This window comes from Felis catus, chromosome C1 (assembly GCF_018350175.1).
Source record: "Felis catus isolate Fca126 chromosome C1, F.catus_Fca126_mat1.0, whole genome shotgun sequence".
Taxonomy (NCBI): domain Eukaryota; kingdom Metazoa; phylum Chordata; class Mammalia; order Carnivora; family Felidae; genus Felis; species Felis catus.
This window is the reverse complement of record NC_058375.1, coordinates 45,652,303-45,673,323: the sequence shown is the minus strand read 5'-3', so window position 1 is coordinate 45,673,323 and position 21,021 is coordinate 45,652,303. Positions and strand designations below refer to the sequence as shown.

Here is a 21,021-nt window from a genome sequence, read left to right as displayed (position 1 = left end):
TTTCATAGAACACAAGTGACTTGCTTAAGGTCACACAACCAGTAAGTGATGGAGCAGGAATTCAAACTCAAGTCCATCTTATGTCAAACCCACGGCACCATATGTTCTCCTTATGTTGAATTACAGTCATCTCTAATTTCCATATGGATGTTCTTTAAAAATTTTTTTTAATGTTTATTTATTATTGACAGACAGAGAGACACAGAGTGTGAGCAGGGGAGGGGTAGAGAGAGGGGGAGACCCAGAATCCGAAGCAGGCTCCAGGCTCCGAGCTGTCAGCATAGAGCCTGACGTGGGGCTCGAACTCATGAGCTGTGAGATCATGACCTGAACCAAAGTCGGACGCTTAACTGTTGTCTGAGCCACCCAGGCGCCCCTTCCATATAGATGTTATCGCTTGCTTTTGCATCTGTCGTCCTGGCATGTGCTGGAAGAAATGTTTGCTTTCTAAGTCTTCTCTCCTCCAGGTCCAGAATTCCCGGTTCCTCCAGTGCTTTCTGATGAGATGTGACTGTCAGATGGTCCGTGCTCCCGTCATTCACATTGTATCAGGAAGCACAGAGTGGTAGAACAGGCATGGGGCTTGAGGCCTGAAGAAGTGGCCTCTGCTTTAGTTCTCGGTTTACAAGCTGTGTTTCATTACTTGCTTCTGGGATCCTTATCTACTCCAGGTGAATACTACCTAATCCTCAAGGTTGTTTCAAGAATACTGTGTAGGAAATTAAGGCAGTGATAGTCAATTACGAATTATAACAGACCTACAATTAAAAGCCATCCACAATAAAACAGAAAACAGAACTAACCTAAACGTTCACAGCAGAATGGTTAAATAGCAAAGGTACATCATGTCAATGGGATAATATGCAGCTATTAAAGTTTCTTTAAAAAAAAAAAAGCCTATGATAAAATGCTAATCAAATCAAGCAATATATGTCAGTTATACCTCAATTAAGCTAAAAAACAAAACAAAACAAACGATATAAAATGTTATCTCTAGTATGATTTCCACTCAACATAAAGTAAGCCTGGAATAAAATACATCCCAACATTAATCATCGTTTCAACAATATCTTGAGATGATAGGCTAACAAACAGCACGCACGTGTGTAAATACCTATGTGTGTACATGTGTACATTCTTTACATTTTTCTGTTTTCCAAATTTTCTGCAATGCGCATGGTCATTTTGAAAAGCAACACAAAATATGGGGCTCAGAATGGGGCACAGTGAGCTCCCAGATAGGGCCTCAGTGGCCCAGAGATCAATTAGCACCTTTTCAAAACTATTTTGTTTTTCTGACTGTGCCAAAGTGCCATTTCAGCGGCTCTCCTCTGCTTACTCATCTCTTTTGGCATCACTATCTTGATTTGCCTGGATTCAAAGAGGAAGCAAATACAACAGAGTAAAGCCAGTCTTTAGGAACTGCCTGGGCTCAGATTGCAAAAACGATATGCTGACATAGTCTTTAGAAGAAAACCACAGAATCTCTTTAGCATCTCACCAAGAAAGCAGCAAGATGAGAAGTTGCCTCGTCACCTGCTCCTGGAGGGTTAGCTGTTTGGGGCATGCCAAGGCAGGTTGCCAGATGGATGAATCTTGCCCAAAATACCCAGTGGGTGACCTGGGGACAGTTAAGTCTTGTCAGGGTGGCTCGCTAAGTTATGTCTTCTTTGCCTGATAATAATAAAACTGATTGCCTCTAAGCAAAACGTGGCTCCCACTTGCTGGGTAGGGCAGGAGGGGAAAGGTAAGGAAAAGAATGTTTTCTGGAGTTGCTTCAACTACAGATTCAGAGGAACAGCAGGAAGCTGAGCCCTTGGAGGGTGTTGGTGTGACTGGTTCTGAAAATAGCAGAACCTTAGCCTTCTTCCTGTCTTGCCATTGGAGTGACCACTGCCGAGGAATTTATTTTTTTTCTATTTACACAATGGAACTATGCAAGAAGAAAAGGAATGTAGATATTATGGGATGCAGGGTACATCCCATTTGTTGTTACCAAGGAGAAGGCATCAAGGTATTGCCAAGGCCATCTAGGTGGCAAGGCGGGGTTACAACTTTACACCCTATTCCGGGGCGCCTGGGTGGCTCAGTCGGTTAAGCATCCAACTTCGGCTCAGGTCATGATCTCACAGTTCATGAGTTCGGGCCCCATGTCGGGCCCTGTGCTGACAGCTCAGAGCCTGGAGCCTGCTCCCGATTCTGTGTCTCCCCCCTTCTTTCTGCCCCTCTCTGGCTTGTGCTCTGTCTCTCTCTCTCTCTCTGTCAAAAATAAATAATAAACATTAAAAAAAAGAATTCTAGTTACATAATATTTTAAGAAAAAAATTTTTTTAACGTTTATTTTTAAGACAGAGAGAGACAGAGCATGAATGGGGGAGGGTCAGAGAGAGAAGGAGACATAGAATCCGAAACAGGCTCCAGGCTCTGAACTGTCAGCACGGAGCCCGATGTGGGGCTCGAACCCACGAACCGTGAGATCATGACCTGAGCCAAAGTCGGACGCTTAACCGACTGAGCCACCCAGGCGCCCCTAGTTGCACAATATTAAATGAGGGACACTGAGAGGTCAGAGAGGTTCTGATTTGCCAAAAGACATGGTACCCCAAGTGAATTTCCATGCCTTGGGAGAGCTCACTCTACACCATTTATTGCTTCGTTCGTTCAACAAACTGTTTACCCATCCCTGTCCTCTTGTGCCAGGCAATGCATTTACAACACGATTAAGAAATGGTCGTAGCCTCCATATGGTCACAGTCTGGTCAGGGAGGCAGGCATTGACCCTGGTAGTAATAATTTAGCGTGATCAGTGCTGTAACTAGAAGCAGGCACCCGTGTGGGAGCATTGTACGGCAGGGTTCATTGGTCCTGGTGTGTGGGGTCACAGAGGGCGGAGAGGAGGCAGCTCTTGAACTGAAGCCTGAGTAAGTACGCTTCAGAGAAAAGGAGGGGAAGGACAGGGTAGGGAGAGGAAAAACCTGAGGGAAGGCCTAGAAGGGAATAGAACATGGCTGGCCCAGGGAAGAGCAGTTAGGCCGTGGGGAGGGGAGGCGGGAAAGAGGTGTGGGCTGCAAAGGAGGCGCATGCTTGCTCTCTGGAGACCTTTGCAAAAGGAGGAGGAGAACAGGTTGTCATTCTTACCCTGCTGGGACTCAGCTTTTGTCCCTTGTCTGGGCCTCACTCTCTTTGATCCCAGCAAGGCCATTGTTTCCCCAGCACTGGCTTCTCTGCTTCCAGGGGGAAAATGTGGTCTTTGTTCTCCCGAGAGAGACTTTTCATCCCAGTCCTGCCCTGGTGGGGACCAGCCAGGGAGGGGCTCTGTGTGAGGAGCCAGTCCCTGGCAGCTGGGGGGACAAGGGCCGCCCCTGTCCCCGTTCCCCCGCCTTGTGTGGGTTGCATAGAGCTCTCAGAATCTGCTTGCTCACTTGGTACAAATCCCGCTGTGTTGGGGGTGGAGAGGGAGTTCTGGGCAAACAGCTTCAGCTTCTTCATTTTGAAAAAATTGCCTTTGTTAACGTTTTCAGCCTGATCTTAATATGAAGCAAATGCAGCCAGGCCTGGTGAAAACCTGAGTTCGAATCCTAGTTCCGCCGTTTAGTGGCTGTTGGCTGGGGGAAGACATTTCTGTCCCTGGGAGTCTTAGCAGCCGCTCTGAAAAATCAGGAAAACGATATTTACCCCACAGCGTTGCCATGAGGTTTTATGCGCTCATTCAGTAGAATGTTAAGCACTTACTGTGTGGCAGGTGCCAAAGAAATCTGGGGAAGGAGGGAGACTTGACCTACCCATCATGAAGCTTACCAGCAGGGAAGAGACTCAACACAGCCTTGTAAGTGTTGCCAGAAGAAATGTGGCTGGCCAAGGTGGTGTGTAACAGGACTTCGCTGAGTCTTGGGGGGGGGTCACGAGAGGGGCCCCCAGAAAGGTGATGCTCATGCTGAGGTTTGCTGTGCATCCAGGGAGCCTGGGATGTGGGAGATGGTTGGTGAATGCTCACTCCCACCCCCTGCCTTGGATCAGACCTCTCTCTCATCAACACCTACCAGCTTTCTGTGGGTTGACAAAACCCCCTCCCCTCTAGGGAGCTTACTCAGCTGAAAAGAAGTGGCTGCTGGGGGCCGCTTCCAGTGGCCTGGAAATTGATGAAGACACATACTAGGGAAGGACCACAGGGCCAGGCGGGAGACTTCTCCATGCCTTAATGAGATGTGTGGACGCCGTGCTACTCAGAGCGGAGCTCTGGGCCCAGCTCACCAGGCTAGAGAAGGGGGGCAGCCTCCAGACCGCAGTGCTTTGTGAGGGGAAACAAACGGACCTGTAACTTGATCGAGGTGGCCAGGGAGGCTACAAGAGCTGTAAGGATGAAGACGACCTTTCAGAAGCATGTCAGGAGGTGGAGGCAGCTTCCTTTCTTCCAGTGAGGGGGTATGCAGCACGGAGCTGCCCCTTGGAGTGACCCTGAACCCGGGGGCGTGGGTGGTGCTGCTTTGGGCACCTTTGGGCTGTAGTGCTCACCTGTGTGGAGCACCTTCCATAGGCCAGGGACATTTACAGAGCGTGCGCGTTCATTAGTCCTTGCAGCAACCTGTCTGCTGGGGAGCATTTTTACCCCCGTTTGGCACATGAGAGAGCTGAGGCTCAGAGAAGTGAAGTGACTTGCCTGAGGTCACACAGCCAGTAAGTGGTGAAGTTGGGACTTAGGTCCAGTTTTGAATGTCTTCGAATCCATAGTTCTTCCACCGTATTATGCTGCCGGATAACTAGTTGGACAATATTTCCTTCTGAATTTTCTACATATAGTAATGATAAGAAGAATCCCCTTTATATAATTTGTGTCACAAAGCAGGTGTGCAAATGACATTTCCCAGGGTCCTCGTTGCCCCGTCTCTGCGAGGTGCAGTGTTATCACATTTGGGAAGTTCAGCCAGGCAGGTGGCTCCCCCACTGTCCCGCAGCAGGGAAGCCACGGAGCTGGGGTGGGGGGATGCCAAACCCTGTGCACTCTCAACCGTTGTCTTGAGACCCACGTGGGCTCCTCAGGTATCCCCTGATATCCAGACCATCTCCAGATCCTTAAGATAAAAGCCCAAACACAAACGGTGTGTTTTTCTAACAAGCTCAAAGCCTTCACTTTGTTTCTAACGCTTGATAAAACCAGCAGCCCAAATCCCCTTTCCTGGGGCCCCTCCTGCCTAGAAAGGGCTGGCTGGCCATGTGTATTTTTCACAGGGGCTCCCACAAAGAATGTTGCATGTAATAGGAAACATGTGTCATTGGTGTTTGCTGGAGTGCTGCACCCCATGCCCTTTGCTTAGTGGCTGGTAGCCCCTTCTGCTGAAGCCCTAGGTGGAGGGGACCCCTAGAGAGATCCCCCCCCCCCCCCGCAGAACAGCCCCTCCTGTAGGCAGAGCCGGGCACTGAGCTCACCCAGCCCTCTTGTCTCACTTCCCCACGGGAGCCCTTGCTCCCCTTGAGGCTCAGATGTCTCTGAGTTCAAGCTGGAAACGTGCATCATATGTACTCAATCCTATCCGGGGGGGGGGGGGTTAAGTACAGAATGAACCCGGGCACAGACCATTCTGCCTTCTGTCTCCAGGCAGCCGGTGTGCCGTGATTTTTGTTGGAGGAGAGACTAAGTTCACTGTGATGGAGACCTTCATGTCAGTGTGTTTCTGGAGAACTCTGCAGCTTAAGGAAGGGTGTTAGTACTTTGTCCTTTCCCTTCTTAGAAGACAGGGTCACCTGAAGCACTGATTCTTGAACTTGGATGTGTATTAGAATCACCTGGCAGACTTAAGCACAGATGGTGCCCACCCCCCCCCCCCCCCCCCCCGCCCTCGCCCTGTCCTGGGGTTTCAGATTCTGTGGGTTGGGTACAGCCCCATAGGAAGCACTTTTCTTTTTTAAGTTCATTTATTTATTTTGAGAGAGAGTTGGGGGCAGAGAATGAGAGAGGGAATCCTAAGCAGGCTCTGTGCTCTCAGCTCACAATGTGTGAGATCATGACCTGAGCTGAGATCAAGAGTTGGACGCCTGAGCCACCCAGGTGCCCCTGCACTTTTAACAGATTCCCAGTTGACATGTTGCTGCTGGTTCACAGCCATGCCTTGAGCACTGCTGGTCTGCAGGAAGGGTGGAGGTCGTGAATGAGTGTGTCAAAGAGGAGGATAGGAAATGAGATTGTACTGCACTGAGAGACATCTTTCTAGAGATCAGACTTGGGCACATGCCTCACATACTCAGAGGTCTCCACAGCCCCCCGCTGCCTGCAGGATCAGGGCTCAGGTGCGGCACCTGGCAGTGTGAGGACCCTCCTACTTGGGCTCTGCCTTCCTCTCAAGCCCTGTTGCCTCCACTCCCCTCTTGGACTCCATATGCCCATGACCCTGGGCTTCTCATCCTGCCCTTAGTGTAGTGACCTTTTTCCTCCTTCCCTGTCTTTACACATGCTGCTTCTGCTACTACCTGGGTCAGCCCGGTCCTCTTTCCTAAACCTAGGAAACTCCTCCTTATCTGAACGGACCCCTCAGCTGCTACTGCTGAGAAACCTTCCCTGATTGTCCCAGATGAAGCTTTGGCTTCCTTCCCTGTACTGATGCGGCAGTGATGTTGTATCTCCACCCAGGGCTCCCTCTCCATACCCTACAGCTGTCTCCTGTCCCCCTCAGCCTGGGATCATTCTTTCCTGGGATCTAGTTCTGTGCCCGACACCTCAAAGGATGGGCTGGAGCCGAGATGGCATGGCATTCGGTGTGAATGTGTTGTGAATTGAGTGCAATCACTGAAGGTCGGGTAGTTCATGGTAGGTCATTCATGCACCTGCCCCAGGTAGGCACCACGCTGGGTGCTGGGGATATATCTCTGCCCTGGCTCTCATGTAGTTTATTGTCAGAGGGGGAGGAAGGCGTGAACTGGTTAGTTTCAGCATCGGTAAGAGGAGTGATGGGGGAAACGGTATAAAAGGGGTTCGTGGTAAAAGTACTCGGTCTGAGGGGAGTTAGAGGCAAAGGACAAAGGAAGGCTTGCAAAGGGGGTGACGTGTAAACGAAAGCTCGAAAGATAGACAAGCTGGGGTATGGCACGTTTAGGGGCTGAAATCATCATATCAGAGGGCAGAGATGAAGTGGCCTTGATTTACAGTGGGCATTGGGGGGGGGGTAGAGGGAAGTCCCTTGGAAGTGATGATATGGTGAACACCCAAGGGCCTTTGTCCTGGTGAGGTGAGGGTGAAGCAGAACAGAAAAACATGGAAGAGGCAGAGTGACCGTCTTACGGCGTGGTCCAGTCTGAGACGTCTTGAGGGCGTGAGATCAGTGCAGGCTGGCCATCAGGAGGGCTTCCTGGAGGCAAGGTTGTCAAGGATGGGCAGGATGTGGAAGGTAAAAGGAAGAAGGGAGGGCTCTGGGTCGGGGGTAAGGGGAGCCCGTAGGAAGGCACGGTGGTGCGCGTCTAGGTTGGCAGAGGCACGGAGATGGAACCGACCTTCCTCATCAGGGGTGCCCTGGATGCCCCTGCAGGCCTGTTCACACAGCCCCAGCAGCTCTGGCGGGGCAGAGGTTGTGATACAATTCCCTTGTTCCACAGGAGGCAGCCAGCACAGAGATTCATGGCAATTGCAGCAGGGGTCACCGGGCCACAAGGTTTGGTGGTTTGTTCTCTTCCAAGGGGTTGACCATCCCCCTGCTCCAGAAGCTCTTCTGGCCGCCTCATCAGGGGCGAACAACACGGTTGGCTCTGTGGCATGCGTCACGGTTCCTTTCACCTGAATTTTTCCCGTTCCATGATCAATACAGAAACCACTCTTGTTCTGCTTAAGCCCTTTGCCAGTGGTTCTCTTCCTGGTTCCCTGACACCTGTTGGGTTCACACCATAGTCATGAAGGGAGGGAGGGCAGAGATGGATTGAAAGCTCACTGTGCATCAGGATCAGGCTAGGCCCAGGCGTGCACGATATTAGTCCTCACCACCAGTGGCTGATGGTGTTTATGGACAAGGACACGGAAGCTCATGACAATGGTGAAGCTCAAGTTCAAGATGAAGCCCCTTACCTGAACTCGTGTTGTTAGGTGGTAGGCTGAGATCCAATCTCTGATCTGTTTGAACAAGCAGAATAAACAGTACCAGCTGGAAATAAAAGCTCAGAAGCCAGAGCCTTACCTGAGGGTCAGTGTGCAGTGGGAGAGTGTTTCTGGAACATGATACACTTTCATATGTGCCAGCCTCCTTCCTGCACTTTCCAGCCTCCTCTCCCCCACCTGCTCTTGCTCATGTTTTTTTTTTTTTTTTTTAAATTTTTTTTTTTCAACGTTTATTTATTTTTGGGACAGAGAGAGACAGAGCATGAACGGGGGAGGGGCAGAGAGAGAGGGAGACACAGAATCGGAAACAGGCTCCAGGCTCTGAGCCATCAGCCCAGAACCCGACGCGGGGCTCGAACTCACAGACTGCGAGATCGTGACCTGGCTGAAGTCGGATGCCTAACCGACTGCGCCACCCAGGCGCCCCTCTTGCTCATGTTTTAAGCATCCTCGTGATGCCTGTGTTAGGCGCCCCTCTTCCAGCTTCCGATTTCTTTGTACTTATCCTTCACGTAGAATTTAGCACAATGTACCATAATGGATGTTGTTTTCCTGGACTTTTTTTTTTTTTTTTAATTGACTATAAACTGCCGGAAGCAGGGTTCATGATGAATCTCTGAATCCTCAATGCCTACACGGCCCTTGGCGCACAGAAGATGCATGCATAGGTTCTGGTTGAGTGAAAGAATGAACAAGTAAAGGGATGAACCTTGTCCCCAGATTCATTTTACCACAGTTGACCTAGAAAGTCCCATCCTCTACATTAGGAGGTTCAGGGAGATGTGGCGACATGTGTGAAGTTCCACGGTAGCCAAATGAAAGCCAGCCAGAACAAAACGAAACAAAGCAGCCACCACCCCCACCACTGCCCAGGGTCCCCTGTCCTCCAACACTTCGCAGCGATCAACCACCCAGATCTCCTGTCTGGAACTCACGTTATTCTCTAACGATCAGCCCCAAAACTGTAGCAGAGATTGCGGGCTGCCTGCCTCAAAGCCGTGCTCTTTGTCTTGCTTACTAATTTAAATGAATTGGGAGTTGCAAAATGCCCAGTTTAAAACAGACATTTCCCAGCCTCCTTAGCAGCAAGGTGTGGTCCTGTGATGAAGTTCTGGCCAATGAGATATAAGGAGTTTGGGGATGGGGTGTGTGGGAAATCTCTTTAAAAAAGGAGAGGGGAAGGGGGCACCTGGCTGGCTCACTTGGTAGAACATGTGATTCTTGATCTCGGGGGGTGTGGGTTTGAGACCCTCATTGGGTATAGAGCCTACTTTAAAAAAAGGAGAGGGTAAGAAAGATAAAGGTCTTTTTTGTTGTTGGTTTTGCTTTTCCCTTTTCCTTTCCGAATGTTGACATAATGATAATGATAGTTGTGGAAGTGATTTTGGACCATGAAATAATCTTGAGGATGGAGGGGCAGAGAGATGGAAGGAACTTGGCTTCTTCGGGACAGTGGAGCCCTGGGTTGCTTGCTTCTAGACTTCTTATATGGGGAAAAAACACACCTCTTTGTTTAAGTCACTCTTATCAGTTGCTGTTTATTTATTGAAAGATGCAGGAAGGAAAGCCAGGGGTCATCAGCTCTGAGCCTGGTGGGCGAGGCTGTTTTTAGAAATAGAATCTAGAAAGCTGTCAGAGGTGCACCTGGCTGAACGGGTGTCCTGCGGCCGGAGGAGAGTTCAGTGATGGTGTAGAGTCTGGCTTCACTCACCAGCACCACCTCCCGTCTAGTCCATCTACTAGGAACAGGGTAGGGCGTGGAGACTGGGCAGGGGCAGGGTGTTTCAGTTCCTCCCGTGGGGCTCTGTGACCTTGGGCTGATCTCATCATTGCACTTCGGGGTTCGAGTGGACTTCAGAGATCCAGAGACTGTGTCAGATGCTGAAGGTTACCTGCCCTGCAGTCATTTCTGCTTTGGTTCTTGTTATCAGAGCACTGATTTTGTTGCTCATCATGGTAATTCCCTTTTCTTTTTCCTGATTGTTTAGTTAAGAGGCATGTGATCACCCTCCTGCCCCTGCTGCCAGCCCCCACCATGAAAAACAAGGGGGTACATCTGGGAAATTTTCCTCATTCTTTTCTTAAGAGAGGCCCAAGACGAACACTCAGCTCTTCTTGCCTTTGGGCATTGCTGAGTGGGGGTGTGAAGTTTGGAGCTGCAGGAGCTGTCTTGACACCATTAAAGAATGACCTAGAAACTGGCTTGTGGCCCTGATCCCTTTGAGGCCCTGTAATACCAAGCCCAGGACCCCGATATCTGGGCTTCTTGCTGTGAGATAACAAATCGAGTTACTGATTATCACTTTTTTTTTCCTCTTTAGGCATAAGCATCTCAACTTAAAAAGAATCTGATCTCTTTTTTTTTTTTTTTAAGATGTTAGCTGTGGGCTTTTTTTTTTTTTTTAAATTTTTTTTTTTTTTCAACGTTTATTTATTTTTGGGACAGAGAGAGACAGCATGAACGGGCGAGGGGCAGAGAGAGAGGGAGACACAGCATCGGAAACAGGCTCCAGGCTCTGAGCCATCAGCCCAGAGCCCGACGCAGGGCTCGAACTCACGGACCGCGAGATCGTGACCTGGCTGAAGTCGGACGCTTAACCGACTGCGCCACCCAGGCGCCCCGTGATCTCTTTTTTTTGATCACGTGTGGAGAATGAGGCTCAGGGAGGGAAAGCAACTTGCCCAAGGTCACACTGTAGGTGCAACAGTGACAACTTGGAATCCTATTCTATCTTCCTGTCTAATGAAAAAAAGTCTTTCTTTTTCCTGCATAGAGCACGTGGGGTCCCCTCAAGAATCGAGCGAGATTCCACACGTTTGGGATACACGGAGAGCATTTTACTGGTTCTTTTCTTTCTCTCTTGATAGGTGAGCCACAGATGTGGCACCAAGTTCAATTCTACCACGGTGAGCATTGTCCCACATGACAACAAAAAGAATAATCGTTCTTCACGTTTATAGAGCACTTGATCATTTATATAGCGTGTCAGCACTTGCCACGGTTTTTCAAATCCACAATTTCGTGAGATTTTCACAACACTGCGGGGTGGGCCAGACAGGGATTATTATTCCCATTTTATGGATGAGGACCTTGAGCGTCAGAGAGGCTAAGTGATTCACCTCAGGGAAATCCGGGCCTTGAAACTGAAGTGTGAGTGGAGTCAGTACAAGCCTAGAGCAGGGAGTTCCAATGTCAGTGTTCTTTGCTTGTTCACAATGCCCTGTGTCCTTCTGTGGTCTGGGTTAAGATCCACGAGGACTCTGTGGGGTAGGCCAAGTGGGTATTCATCCCCACTTTACAGAGGAACAAGTAGAGGCTTGGCGAGGTAGATGGAGGTCCCCGAACCAGGTCATTGTGGCAATAAGCTGTCATCCTTCCCTGACTCCACAGCATTTTCTAGAATCATTCCTGATATGAATATCTGACCTGGTGGCGAGAAGGGCAGATATGGCCGTCTAAGTAGCAAGTCACAGGGGCCAAGAGAAGCTAAATGGCCTGGCTGAGATGACTGTGCCTAGAGCCAAAGTACAGATCTGGGCTTCCTGGCTCCCTGTCCATAGTTCTTCGTCCTCCTCCTCTACCTCCACAGTGACAGGTGATACTGGCTTATGTCACCTCTCTAAGGAATCATATTTCCCCTTGTCTGTCCTGGGAACATGCTCATCCCTCTACTGCTGTAACCTGTTCCCTGGAATGGTGTCTGTCTCGATAAATATTTCTTAAGTGAATAAATGAGTCTCTACATTCCAAGCAAATATTTATTGATGGTCAGATGCCTGGTGGGCCTTGGGGGGAGGACAGGGGCCAGGCTCAGCAGTAACAAAGTACATGTGAGAGTCTACATTTGAGTTCTCATTGTCCCCACTGCTCTGTGTCCTTGGGGGCCCAAAGTGATATCCTAGGCATGGTTCAGACCTGAGCCGCTCTGGGCAGCTCCAGCCTTAGCCCTACTGGGGTTGAGAATAGGAATTGCTGTCAATGAAGCCTGAAGACCTATTCATTCACTTTACTTACTCCTGCCTTCATTCATTCCATCCATTCATTCACTCACAATAAACAGACCTGCTCTTGGCTCCTGGGGTTACCAAGACAGAGAGTTGCTGCCCATGAGTTGCTTCCTGTCTCGTTGGACCACAGATAATGAGCAGATATTAAAACAGATGAATGACAACTACAGGGATATGCACAGGGTGCTGTCGGAGTCTAGGGGAGGGCCATCTAATCCAGTCGGGGGTCTATGAATGCTTCATATGCACCCACAGCCACCGTTCACTAAGAGCTCTCCCTCTGCCTAGGTCTGTGCCAAGCACTTCACGTTTACTACATCTCGTAACAACTGTGTGAAGAAGCTGGTATCATTCCCATTTTACAGATGAGCCAACTGAGGCTCAGACCTGGGAGGTGACTTTCCCGAAGTCACACAGTGCATTCGTGCTAGAGCTTCAGCTGGAACGCCCGGGCTCCTGACAGCTGTCCTGCATGCCTGCTGTGCAGATGGCCTCTGTGTCAGAGAGGTGACACCTGGCTTGTATTCTGAAGGAGAAGTGTGAGTCCCGTAGGCAAATTGGCTGTGGCGAGGGTGGTGGCTGGAGGGGTCTCACGAGAGGGTGTGGTTTGGGGAATGGCCAAAGGCGGTTCCGACCAAAGGGAAGTGTGCACCTGCAAAGACAGAAGCAGCAGTGAATGGAAGGCGGGTCCTCCCCACCCATGTTTATGGAGAGATTATACGGGGATCTTCCTGCTCCATGGGGCCAGGGGTGACTTTTCTCATAACCCTGATAGCCCTGCAGTGATTGCGTCCTTTGGGTGACAGGTTGAGTTCAACATCACACAGGAAAAGTGCTGCTGGAGAGACCATAGCCAGGCTTTTTGAATTTGGAAAGATTTTGGCCAGGAGGACTGAGAAAACGTGTGGAACTTGCACCCAGGGGGAGGAGTGAGATCGCGGTCTGCCTGGCGGCTGCGGGGGTATGACAGTTATCTGGGTGAGCTGCTCTTGGGAAGAGGGGTTCTGTTTCTTTCTCTCCCCTTCCATCCTTCTTCCCGTTTTCCACACGTACTCACTGCACACCCGCTGTGTGTCTAGCGTGGCACCATGGTGGATGCATGGATGAGTCGACCCTGGTCGCTGCCCCTGGAGTGCCTACAGTCTAGAGGGGAGATGGGGCGTACCGGTAGATAGGCTGGTTCGTGACCCCAGAGGGGGCACCAGCTACAAAGCGTTCTTAGTTTGATCTGTGTTTCTAGGAACCCGTGGGTGGCCAGATAAGTGAGGGCAAAGAGAAATACTATGGAGCCCTAATTTCTGGGCAGCCACCCTGCCCCCCTTAAGAGGAGAGAAACTGGAAAGACGGAGGGTAAAGACGGAGGCACGTGCAAGGTGCCACCGAGCGCAGACGAGGAAGGAGGAAGAGGGCGGGAAGCCACAGATGTGAGACGACATTCGAGCCAGGCCTTCATCCCAGCCAGGGGAAGTCCCATTCATGCTTCATGCCCATGCTCTCTGAGGACATGAGTTTTCAGTAATTTCTCAGAACCCTGCACGAGTCCGTGAAATCCATGCAGTGAACTGTTGAGGGAGCTGCGGCCCAGAGAAGTGAAGTCACCCACCAGAGGTCACACAGCTGGCATGTGGCAGGGCTGGGAGCAGACCCAGGTCTTTTGGCTCATGTTCTTTTTAAGACACCCTGCTGCCTCTACAAATAACACAAGGGAGAGAGTGACAAGTGCTATGTGCCCATGCGCCGTCTACTTTTAGCCCCTTCGTTGGACCGAGGCCCAGAAAGTGTCCCATTGTGTCACATCTGTTCAAGGCTGCGGGTGATCTGTGGGCTCAGGCTTAATCCAGTAGGAGGATTTAGTAACACAGGTTGCCCGGCCTCTCAGTGGGAGAGCTGGTTAATCCTGCAAAACCCCCTGTCCCCGCTCCATCCTTCAGTCACGCCGCCGATCAGGCTGGGGCTCGGAGGAGCCCCCCGTTTTGGAGTCTTTGAAATGTGAATGGCAGTGGTCACCCCAACGCTCTCCCTGAAGATGCGCCGGGGTTCGGGGCATAAGCGGGGACATGGGGCGGAGCGGCCTTACCCGAGGCAGTGAGGCATGCAAAGCGGGTGGGGGCACTTTGAAGCCGGTGCAAGAAAAGGGAAGGAAAGTTTTAACACTGACTGGCTTAGCACCCTGTGCTGACTGTTTTACATACATCTGGGAGGAGGCGTTTGCTACCAGAAGGACCTGAAGTCTTTGCAGCAAGCTTGGAAGGCCAGTCCCGATGGCCGTTTTTCTGCCGGAATAGCAGCGTCTGTCCAACCACGAGGGTGGAGGCAGCCCCGTCCAACCCCACCTAGAGTCCTCTGACTCCTGTTTTGCAGAGGAGAGGAAAGTGGCCCCGAGAGGGCAGGCAGGAGGACAGGGCTAGTCGCCGGGGAAGCAGAGAAAAAAAACTGGAGGCCTTGGACTCCAGGACGGCATGTGGGAAAAGGGGCCACTAACCCTGAGGAGGAGGGTGGAGCTGGGGGTCCCCGCCTGTACACAGGAATGCTCGCTGAATGCGTGAAATCCAGATGGGTGGGTGGGGAGCAGAGAGGCTCCTGTGCCTGGCGCTGGGCTCTGAAAGCCCCGCTGTCACACAGAGATGCCTGCGGCCCCCACTCCTTCCAGAGGAGCCAGTCAGATCCTAGCTCTGAAGGGCAGAGGCCATTCCTCTGAGAGAATGACCTCTTTCTCTCATGAAGCTGCCTCTTTCAGAGCTGTGGCTACCCCAGCCCCAGCCACTGAATGCAACTGCACCAAGAAATACATGGTTCTCACGGCCGGAGAGACGCTCCCGCGCAGTTTAACTTGGCGTAATTATAAGGTTCCTCGGGACGTTTTATTATGTGCATTGTTGTTGCAGCAAAAATTGTCTTGACCTACAAAGTTTTTTTTTTTTTTTTATCATCGGTGATTTTTTTCAGGTTCTGTATCATCCCTTCGAGCTAGTTCTCCCCCCACATTCACAGGCTTCAGCGATAGGCACTTCCCAGGTTTGCTCCTTCCCTTTCTCTATGCTTCAAAGAGGGAGGGAAGCCTAAATTACATGGTAGGGTTCTAGAGGCTGCGAACCCAGGGGAAGGCCAGGGCAGCGGGCAGCGGGGGAGGGGGTGCCTCCTTGCGCTGCAGGCTATGTCTGGCCAAGGACCCCGGCACACCTACTGTACCCCGCAGGTCCCCAGGAGCACTGCTTTGGGAGTCCGCTCATTCAGGAATCAGATACTGAACTTGCAGCTTGCTAGCTGCGTGACACTAGCCAGGTTCCTTCTCGTCGCCTCTCCCTTCAGTCCAGTTTGTTTTCCAAACTGAGGTATGAATGAATATTCTTAGAAAGAGCGTGTCACTGCTGGGGGGTGCAAAGTCACCCACTCAATAAATATGAAATTTCCTAGTGAGGCATTAGTTTCATTATAGTGTTGGTGGTGTGCGTGCGTGTGTGCGTGTGTGTGTGTGTGTGTGTGTGTGTGTTCCAGCAACAATAATGTCAATAATGTAATATTTATATTAAAACAAACTCATAAGCATCTGACTCTTGATTTCGACTCAGGTCATGATATCACCGTTGGTGAGTTCGAGGCCCCGCAGCGGGCTCTGCACTGACAGCGGGGGGCCTGCTTGGGATTCTCTGTCTCCCCTCTGCCACTCCCCTGCTCTCTCTCCTTCTCTCAAAAATACAGAAACATTAAAAAAAGTCAAACAAACACCTCAGCTTTGGGGCGCCTGGGTGGCTCACTTCCTGGAGCGTCTGACTCTTGACTTGAGCTCAGGTCGTGGGATGGAGACTCACGTTGGGCTCGATGCTGAGCGTGCACTCTGTTTAAGATTCCGTCTCCTTCTCTCTGCCCCTCTCCCGCCCCCACTACCGCGCGCGTGCCCTCTCTGAAACTAAAAACACCACAAACCGAGCTGGGTAGCGGAGGAGATAGTCAACAGGCTCAAATTTTAAGGCTGAATAGGGAACTTCGAAGACGTGTAGTATTTGTCTTGGCCTGCTACCCATTCTTTTTTAGTTCTTACCTGTCCTCTCTTTCGCCTGTTTAAAGGTACTTCAGAGAAAAGTGTGGCAGGCAGCCACTCTCTCTGTGACATGGGTGTAATGCCCCTTGCCTCAGAGCACTGGTGTCAGGATTACAGAAGAGAACACGTTTAAAATCCTTCGGGGCGTGGCAGTGCATTTCCAGATATAACATCCAAGGCGTGGCCTGGGAAAGGGAAAGCAGGTAACTTGGACTTTATTCTTCTAGGAGCGCCTGGGTGGCTCAGTCGGTTGGACTTCGGCTCAGGTCATGATCTCACGTTCTGTGAGTTCGGGCCCCGCGTCGGGCTCTGGGCTGACCGCTCAGAGCCTGGAGCCTGTTTCGGATTCTGTGTCTCCCTCTCTCTCTGCCCCTCCCCTGCTCATACTCTGTCTCTCTCGCTCTTAAAAATAAATAAACATAAAAAAAATTTTTTTTTTAGTTTCCAAAAAAATAGAAAACGTCTTCTCTGTGAAAGACACCATTAAGATAGGCAAAAGATGAGCCACAGAATGAGAGGAAATATTTGGAACACACATGTCTGATAAAGGACTTCTATTCAAAATATACGAGAACACTTAAAACTCAACAATATGAAAATGGGCAGCAGATCTAAACAGACACCTCATCAGAGAAGGTCACCCATGGAAAGATGATCAACATCATTTGTCATTAGGAAATTTCGAGTTAAAACGATAATGAGATATCACTGCACACCTATAAGAATGGCCCAGATTTAAAACATCGACTGCACCAAATACTGGTGAGGACAGTATAGCAACAGAAGCTCTCCTTTATTGCTAATAGGAATGCAAAATGGCTCTACCACTTTAGAAGACAGTCTTGCACTTTCTTACTCTATGATCCAGCAGCTGCCCTTCTAGGTATTTTTCTAGCGTGGAAACTCAACGTGCAAACAAAAGCCTGCACACTAGTATTCATAATTGCCCCAAACTGGATCCTCCCCACCCCGCCCCCCGCACACACCCAAGGTGTTCCTCACTGGATGGATAAACTGTGGTATGTACATGCAATGAGATATTATTCCACAGTAAGAGAACAAAATATAAAAGAGCTATTAAGCCTTGAAAAGATACGGATGACTCTTAAATGCATACTGCTCAGTGAAGGAAGGCAGTCTACTAAGGCTGCATGCTCTATGGTTCCAGTTGTATATGCTATTCTAGAAAAGGTGAAACTAAAGTAGGGCTAAAAACATCTGTAGAAGGGGTACCTGGGTAGCTCAGTTGGTTAAGTGTCTGACTCTTGATATCAGCTCAGGTCTTGATCTCGGGGTTGTGAATTTGAGCCCCACGTTAAAAAAAAATCTGTAGTTGTCAGGCACTAGGGTGGGGGAGTTAAATAGGTGAAGCTTAGTGGGCTTTTTTAGAGTATGATACCGTAACTGTGGGTAAATGACATTATGCACTTATCAAAACACATCGAACTTTATAGCACAGAGCGAACCTTAACGTATACACAGTAAAGGAACATCATTGAGACGTCAAGGGATCTGGGATGGGATGAGAATGTGGCAGAACAGTTTAATTGTATTACACATGTATGACACAACTTTAGTGAAAGGGGTGAAGGAAAAAGTCACTGAACTAAGTAAGTTTGGAAATGAGTGGAGTTTGTAAAACTAAAGGCAGAAGGAACTGTGTATAAACACTGCACTTCCGTTAAAAACTTGGTTCCCAGGGAATATGGGTCAACAGTTCTGATACTGCTATAGAAGTACAGTTGACCCTTGAACAACACGGGTTTGAAATTTGTGAGTACACTTACATGTAGATTTTTTACCATACGGTACTGTAAATGTGTTTTCTCATCTTTATGGTTTTTCTTAATAGCATTTCCTTTTCTCTAGCTTACCTAATTGGAAGAATAGAGCATATAATACATGTAACATACAAAATGTACGTTAGTCGACTGTTTATGTTACCAGTAAGGTATCTAGTCCACAGTAGGCTGTTAGTAGCTAAGTTTTTGGAGAATCAGAAGTTATATGGGCATTTTGGACTGCGTGGAGATTGGTGTCCCTAACCCATATTGTTCAAGGGTCATCCGTATATGGGAATTGAACAATTAAATAAATGGATGGTAGGAGCCAGCTTTCTTCCTAGTGGAGTGAGAGTACATAGTTGAGCAAGAGGAGGAAGCTGGAATGACCCATGTGGCAATAATGGATTAGAGTTGAGGACATTAGTGTCAACAGTGTTCAGCTTAATACAGATACCGATGGCTACACTTATAAGTATTTATAGATATGTATAAATACATGGGTTACAGTTAGCGTACACACAAAAATTTCCTCACTCGGTCAACTGAGAGAGCCTAAAAGCAAGGACACTGCAGTCATAGCGAGCACATCTAGTGCCCAGATCTTGGTTGCTAACACTGTCCTACAATAAAAGGAATCAGTTTTCCTTAGAGACATGGCCGAATCTAAGACCGGGGCAGGAAATTTATAAGATGAGCTCAGGGCATCTCATAGTACCGGGATATGAGGAAGCGTTCAAAAGTAAAACAAAGCAAACCAGTGACGGAATATGGTGAAGGGATGCACGAATCAAGTGAAAGAGCTCACAATGATCGAAGCTGGAGTAATTTGAACAACAGAATAAATAAGTTAAGATTTTGCCTGTCACAGGAGCCCCTACTGGTATAGACAAATTATTGAATAAATAAATCAACAGAGGAGAATATACAAATTTCCCATATAGGAGAATTCCAAATACTTGATATAGATACTGTGCCATCAAGGAGGTGAAGCACATCTCCCCGCTCAAGTGTGGACTGCATGGAGTGGTTTCCTTCTAAAGAGTGTGGATGGGAAGGGAGAAAACAGGAGTAACTTTACAGTGGAGAAATCTGGCAAACACTGCCTCAGCCAGGTGTTCAAGGTCAGCATCAACAATGATAAGTTATATTGGTATAGGGTGATATGATATGATCAAAATGACACTTGCTTTCTGCAGTCTTCCTTCTCAAAACCCAGTCTCTCAAGTTATAGGAAAAACATCAGACAATGGCTAATTGAGGGACTGTCTGTAAAATACCTGACTGGTTCTCCTCAAAACTGTCAAGGTCATCAAAAACAAGGAGAGCCTCTGAAACTGTCAGAGCCGAGACAGGCCTCGGAGGCAAGACAACTAAATATAATATGCTATCCTTGATAGGATCCTGAAACCTAAAAAGACATTAGGTAAAATATAAAGATGTATGAGTAAATACAGATATATCAGTTAATATGATATATCAACCTTGGCTCATTAATTGTAACAAATGTACCACATTCATGTGCAATGTTAATACCTGGGGGATCCGAGTGTGAGATATATGGCAATTCTGTACTATCTTTGTAATTTTCCTGTAAATCTAAAACTATCCTAAAATAGGAAGTTTATTAAAAAAAATGGAATAATACCATCAAACATTATTTAGTAAGTAGTTGCTATTAAATGGTAATAAATGATAATGAGACTGAGAAATTTTTATTCACTCAAATGGCCTACAGGGAGAGCACTTAGAGGAATGCCTGACAAGGCCAGTTCGCATAGGAGCTAAAATTTCAAGGGCATGGATACTGGCTGAGGCCAAGGTTTCAGAGAAGGGGTACCATTATTCTTTATGAGACAAGGAAGGGTTTTTTTTTTTTTTTTTTCCTTCTGAAGGGGAGGAGGAAGCAGAATAAACAATAATGGACATTTATTGAGTACTGAATTGTGCCAAATGCTTTATCTATTCTAAGTGCTTTATCTCACTGAATCTTGATGAGGTAGGTACCAGTGTTTCCCTAGAAAGAAGGAAAGAGAGAAAAAACTGAGGCCCGGAGACCTTGACCTGCCCAATAACATACAGTTAAGAAGGGATAGGGAGTATGAAGTAGGATTTGAACCCGGGAAGCTTGGCTCCAGAGCCGTCTCCGTGAGGCTACTTGCCAAGAAATATGTCGGTGCCCTGTGACCACTCAAATTCCACTGCAGTGTTTCTAAATTCCTGGAATGTGTGGTGTGAGCTTATTTGCTGTACAAACAAGAAAAGGGTTGAGTTTTCTATCTTTGATGACTTTGGACTATCAAAGGCCAGTGAGAGTTGAGGTCAAGTTTACTTAGATCTCTGAGTCTCAGGACAAGGGGGCGGGGTGGGGGCTTCGTACTTAGCTGACACTGGATAACACTATTATTACTGCTGGTCATTGCCTTCCTGCCCCACTACCTACCCACCCCTCACTCAGTACCCTAGAGGCCCCTTCAAGTTGGGCTACTTCCTTAGGGGAAACAGGATGTCTCTTCTACAGGCTTGGGCCAGGTCTCTGGGGGTTCGGGGTGGGAAGAGGCTGTCTAATTGGTTAACACGGAGCTAGGCACCAGAGAGGAAGTAATGTTTCCGGGAGTTGAGGAAACTGCCATTTCCTCCTCCAGCAGGAAGCGCCCTTGGCTATTCTCAGCACCCTGTGGCCATGTGGGGCAATGGAAATCACAGCCTGGCAGTGTCTCAGATTTGCCTCCTGCAGTTTAACAATCTCCCAGTCAAAATAAACTGGCTCCTTCAGTCTCCAGGGCACGGTTAAGGTAATAATTGAGAGAGAGAAGCCAGAGACCTGGCTGTTGCACAAAGGCATGGAAAGACTTTTATATCAGACTGGTATTGGCTGCTTGTGCCTCATTAAAGTGGTTTAATTGAAGCATTGTGAAGACAAACAAACCAAGAGATTCAGTTACGGTTTCTCGAATAGCTAGTCTCCGCCTCAGGAGAATCTGTACTGATGGGGGTAAGGGAGATCGTTGCTCCCTTAAGCGTGTATGTAGATAAGCTTTAAACAGGAAAGCACAATTCTGGAGAAAGGGAACTGGGAAATGGATCATAGAGATTTGGGGTCAAATTTGAACTTCACC

The 21,021-nt window shown here is 48.7% G+C and overlaps 1 long non-coding RNA gene across 1 annotated transcript in view; it reads left to right on the top strand.

Moving 5' to 3' along the window:
* The window catches only part of LOC102902095, a 351,245-nt gene that overhangs the window by 30,977 nt on the left and 299,247 nt on the right, over positions 1–21,021 (top strand). The window lies entirely within an intron of this gene.